Consider the following 5,827-nt stretch of genomic DNA (forward strand, 5'->3'; position numbering starts at 1 on the left):
GGAGTGAAGCAGAACAAAAATCATATAGCTGAGACAGCGAGAAGGTAGACTTGTTTTCCTAAAGTTAGAGAGCAGGGTAGTAATTCGAAAGGAAATTCCTCAGACCATTTTGGGAAAGCATAGAAATGCCTGGGTATTAGGGCCAAACCAGGAAATCCCAGGAGAATCCTGGCATGTGCAAAACAGAAATTGATTAGGCATCAAGAAGGTAAGCATCCTGCAGCCTTCTTACCGGCTCCAGACCTAGAAGCTGAAATTTAGTCCCAAGTACACTCTGTTTTCTAGCCCCTGTTCTAACACGTCACGGGATCTCCAGATGTTCCACGGCATCCTGATGCTTGTGCTGCTCACCGCCAACCTGCTCTAGAGAGCACTGAGTGACAGATATTGTAAACATCCTACACTCTCAGCTGTGAAAAGTAAGAAAGCTGGGAGAAGGCTGTTTACTCTCTCTGCCTTGGAAATCAGCTAAGAGAAATGAATTTTAGATGGCCTATAGGTGATCCTATCAAAGATCTGTTATGCGGTCAACTCTAAAAGGTAAAAGGGTGAGCTAATCTGTGCTAAGAAGTACAAGACACTTTGGGAGATTGGTTATTTTTAACTGTTTAAGAAGACCAAGTATGGTGGTGTGTGCCTATAATCCCACTACTCAGGAGACTGAGACTGTTGACTAGTTTAAACCAGGTTGGGTTACCATGTAAGATTCTGGGCTACATCAAGAAAGCTGTCTCATAAAAAGTTTGTATGAGACTATTATTTCATAGATTGCTGTGGTAGCCTGTTATATGAAGCCAATAATACACTAAATGCCTGCATTTTAGCTCACCAATTTTTCTATTAACTTGGCTAGCATTTTATATACTGTGTTTGTATTTTGATGGTGTCTGGGACTTGTTACTTTACCAGGGATGAGATGCAGTTTAAATCCTTATATGACAAAAACTTGCTATTTAAGGTGGGATTGTTTGGTGCAGTTGGGGGATATACATGAAGAGAATTTTAAGCAAAATCTATGGTACTACCTTCCAAGTTCAACTTTTTTCTTTTTACAGTAAATCATCTATATTAAATGTTTTTTGAACACCTCATCTAGAATTTGGGGTTGTGCAAAATGTGAGTTCTTTTTGCATTGGGCAATCTAACAAGCATCTACCACTAACCTACATCTCCAACCCCAACAATTAGATATTGTTTTAATCAATATCAAACGTCTTCTTTTCAGAGATACTGAAGATAAAAGTATATTCTTACACAACAAACTCTTAGGATATTAAAATACTTAATGCATATATTAAATTATATATATATATACACATATACAAACTTGGCATACTAGCATGCCTCAGTCATTTAAACCAAAAGACATTATATTGCCTTAAGTATATTAGAGAAGCATTTTGTTTCTTCAGAGCTCCAAATGTAGCATATAAGATAGCATGTAGGTCTAGTTTAAAAAATATATATATAAATACAGTGAGTTCAGCATGTGAGTTCAAGAAAGTATTTGGACAAACTGGTTTTATATCAGATAAAGATACTGTTGAAGTACTAGCTGAGCAACTCAGCTTGGATGAGTCATTAACCTTTCTAGATTTGCCTTCAGGCTTAAAGAAACCTTCAAGACAATGCTCTATATTCTCCTGAAAAGAACAGTTACTATTGATTGAACTTGCACTTTCTGCCAGGGATACAGGCTGCTCTGGACAAGGACAGCTCTGCTGGAAGTAGGTGGAGTCCGACACCACATGTGCTCTCACTGCTTTTTATTGAGAAATTAACAAGAAAGACACCTGGATATTCCATATCAAAACTGGCATTGAGTTTTAGCTCTTCAACACTTACTGAAAAGTATGAAATTAAGTGTATTATTAAACAAATATTTATCGACTGAGCCACTTCTTGGGTATAGAAATGTGGCAGAGACTTAGAAATAAATAATATGTCATGAGAGATCTGTGTATTCTATGTATTTATGTAAAATAATCCAGCTTTATTCAGTGATATTTTTGCCCTTTCAGTTCTTTGATACCAAATAAATTTTAGTATTTCAGAATACTATAGAACACTTGCAGACATAAACCACTTTCTTCCTCATATGTCTTAATAACAATAGTGAATGTGACATGGCTAACTCGTATAAGTAAACATGCTTAAGAGGTCAGTGTTTTCTTGATACATTTTATGTACATGTCACATGTCTTTGTTGAAAAGATATTGAACAACAATATGAACTAACCATTATCCCCAGAACTCGTGGCTCTAGCTGCACATGTAGCAGAAGATGGCCTAGTCGGCCATCGTGGGAGGAGAGGCCCTTGGTCTTGCGAAGATTCTATGCCCCCATATGGGGGAATGCCAGGGCCAAAAAGTGGGAGTGGGTGGGTTGGGGAGCAGGGGGAGGGGGGAGGGGATAGGGGATTTTTGGAGAGGAAACTTGGAAAGTTTGAAATGTAAATGAAGAAAACATCTAATTAAAAAAAAAGGTTGTTAACAAGTTATAAAAAAGTTGTATGTTTATTTACTGTCTGTTATATAAATGCAAATATCATTGTCATTATACAAGTAAACCTAATTACTTTGAAACCTTTGTTCAAATTTATAGCTTTATCTTCACATATTTGTATAATTACCGATGCTGTAAACACTTTAAAAGAATATGAGTAAATATCAGTGTTCTATTGGAAAAATAAAAAAGCTTTAATCAACTTATTGTAAACTTAATAAAAATAGAAATTTTGCCTATTTCATCTTTGAATTATTTTCTTGTCTTAATATATTAATTTTATGTCTAGTGATCGCTTTCTATAAAACTAACTTAGATTTCCCAATTTGAATATACTTATACTCTTCATTTTGAAACTATAGAAAGCAGGTTATTAATTACAGTATCAGTCATTGAAAAGTTAAAAATCAGTTATCGCTATATAAGTAACAAATGAAAATGAAGAAGAGTTGGCATATTTCGACACCATAGAGAAAAGTGAAGATAGGGCAGACTGATTCACCTTGTCATAAGGAGGCTTTCAACTCTGGGAGGTATGAAAGAGACAACTGTTAGCTGCTGTCTGGGATTTCTGGAGGTTTCCATAGCCACATATGAGTCCTTGGGTCTTTGATGGGCCTGAGTGAGTAAAGGTTTCTGCCACCAAGCCTGATGTTTAATCCCTAAGATCTACTTATTGAAAGGAGAGAACCACCTCCCATGAGTTGTTTTCTGAAAACCACATGCTAGCTTATGTGTACATATACAGCAAAACACTCATGAGTAAATAAATGTAGTAACAAATTAAATATCAGCCCTCCATCATGTTAAGGTTTTGAAGTGAGATTTCCATAAAGACAGGGATATAAATAGATTGTACATTATAGATTGTACATTTAGTGCTCTCAGTTTTAAATTTTGGAGTGGTTATTATAGTTGAGATTTTTTTTATAATTTTAAGGGGTAGGAGAATTTATGATTTTTATTTTTAAAATTTTCATAAAGGAAAATTTTCTTTTTTCTTTAATTTTAAACACTACTTTTTGTTTTTTAGTCCTATACTTAACCAAAAGAAAAGAGATTTTGACCCCTTTATCGATCAAATTCCAGCTGTTAACATGCTTCACAGAATACTGCTCTGGGGACAGTACAACTCCATGTATAGGTTATTGGGATGTTAGAGTAGCTGAAAAATGTCACTCAAAATGCTTTGGACAGTGCCATCCAACAATACATTTCAGCCCAAATCATAGTGGTATCAAGATGCACAACCAAACAGATAATCTAATTCCAGAAGAATTGGAACTATTAACACTTATCTGTAGTGTACTCCTGGAACACTATAGGCCTGAAAAAGACATCTAAAACTAATCAAAACTAAAGATTAAAAATTAGCTGAATAGAATGTGTGCCTTTAGAGTAACTGTAAACATCTTGTTGACTTTTTCAAAGGCTTTGTCAGTAAAATGTCAGCTATGGGGATTTTTTTTTTTGTTGTTTGTGTTAATTTTTAATAGTAACCTTCAGTTAAGGGGCAGGGAAAGGAAAGGACAGATGTTGGTTTTAAAAGCATGAACTCCTGATGTGTTGATTTCTATGACACGGGAATACAAAGCATAGCTTTTTAGCAGAAGCTTGCTAAGAGAATAAAAGAAATTTCGAAAATTGAGATATTTAAGTTTCAACTGTTAAAGAGTTGCTCCTGTTTGGTGTGTGTGTCGGGGGGTGGAGGAGGGAATGTTATTTTAAATTCCAAGGTTTATGGGGTAAACCCAGATATTGGGTAGTTTGATCATGCCTGGCAGTTGAGAGTTTGACAACACTCAGGACTTGACAGTGTTGTTCAGTTCTTTAAGACCTGTTGAGTTTTCTAAACAGCACTAAAAAGCTTTCAACACGAAGCGTGGGTGCTTCTTTTTTTTTTTTTTTCCATTTTTTATTAGGTATTTAGCTCATTTACATTTCCAATGCTATACCAAAAGTCCCCCTTACCCACCCACCCCCACTCCCCTACCCACCCACTCCCCCCCTTTGGCCCTGGCGTTCCCCTGTACCGGGGCACACAAAGTCTGCATGTCCAATGGGCCTCTCTTTCCAGTGATGGCCGACTAGGCCATCTTTTGATACATATGCAGCTAGAGTCAAGAGCTCAGGGGTACTGGTTAGTTCATAATGTTGTTCCACCTATAGGGTTGAAGATCCCTTTAGCTCCTTGGGTACTTTCTCTAGCTCCTCCATTGGGAGCCCTGTGATCCATCCATTAGCTGACTGTGAGCATCCACTTCTGTGTTTGCTAGGCCCCGGCATAGTCTCACAAGAGACAGCTACATCTGGGTCCTTTCAGTAAAATCTTGCTAGTGTATGCAATGGTGTCAGCATTTGGAAGCTGATTATGGGGTGGATCCCTGGATATGGCAGTCTCTACATGGTCCATCCTTTCATCTCAGCTCCATACTTTGTTTCTGTAACTCCTTCCATGGGTGTTTTGTTCCCACTTCTAAGGAGGGGCATAGTGTCCACACTTCAGTCTTCATTTTTCTTGAGTTTCATGTGTTTAGGAAATTGTATCTTATATCGTGGGTATCCTAGGTTTTGGGCTAGTATCCACTTATCAGTGAGTACATATTGTGTGAGTTCCTTTGTGATTGTGTTACCTCACTCAGGATGATGCTCTCCAGGTCCATACATTTGGCTAGGAATTTCATAAATTCATTCTTTTTAATAGCTGAGTAGTACTCCATTGTGTAGATGTACCACATTTTCTGTATCCATTCCTCTGTTGAGGGGCATCTGGGTTCTTTCCAGTTTCTGGCTATTATAAATAAGGCTGCTATGAACATAGTGGAGCATGTGTCCTTCTTACCAGTTGGGGCTTCTTCTGGATATATGCCCAGGAGAGGTATTGCTGGATCCTCCGGTAGTACTATGTCCAATTTTCTGAGGAACCGCCAGACTGATTTCCAGAGTGGTTGTACAAGCCTGCAATCCCACCAACAATGGAGGAGTGTTCCTCTTTCTCCACATCCTCGCCAGCATCTGCTGTCACCTGAATTTTTGATCTTAGCCATTCTCACTGGTGTGAGGTGGAATCTCAGGGTTGTTTTGATTTGCATTTCCCTGATGATTAAGGATGTTGAACATTTTTTCAGGTGCTTCTCTGCCATTCGGTATTCCTCAGGTGAGAATTCTTTGTTCAGTTCTGAGCCCCATTTTTTAAGGGGGTTATTTGATTTTCTGAGGTCCACCTTCTTGAGTTCTTTATATATGTTGGATATTAGTCCCCTATCTGATTTAGGATAGGTAAAGATCCTTTCCCAGTCTGTTGGTGGTCTTTTTGTCTTA

General features: G+C 37.7%; 1 non-coding gene across 1 annotated transcript; it reads left to right on the forward strand.

The window, feature by feature from the left end:
* Positions 1–375: 375 nt before the first annotated feature.
* On the forward strand, positions 376–459 carry Mir30c-2 (microRNA 30c-2). The gene has a single exon (NR_029717.1). It is a non-coding gene; the product is annotated as a microRNA 30c-2 (primary transcript).
* The last annotated feature ends 5,368 nt before the right edge of the window (positions 460–5,827 follow it).

Source organism: Mus musculus, chromosome 1 (assembly GCF_000001635.26).
Source record: "Mus musculus strain C57BL/6J chromosome 1, GRCm38.p6 C57BL/6J".
In the NCBI taxonomy this organism is placed as follows: Eukaryota; Metazoa; Chordata; class Mammalia; order Rodentia; family Muridae; genus Mus; species Mus musculus.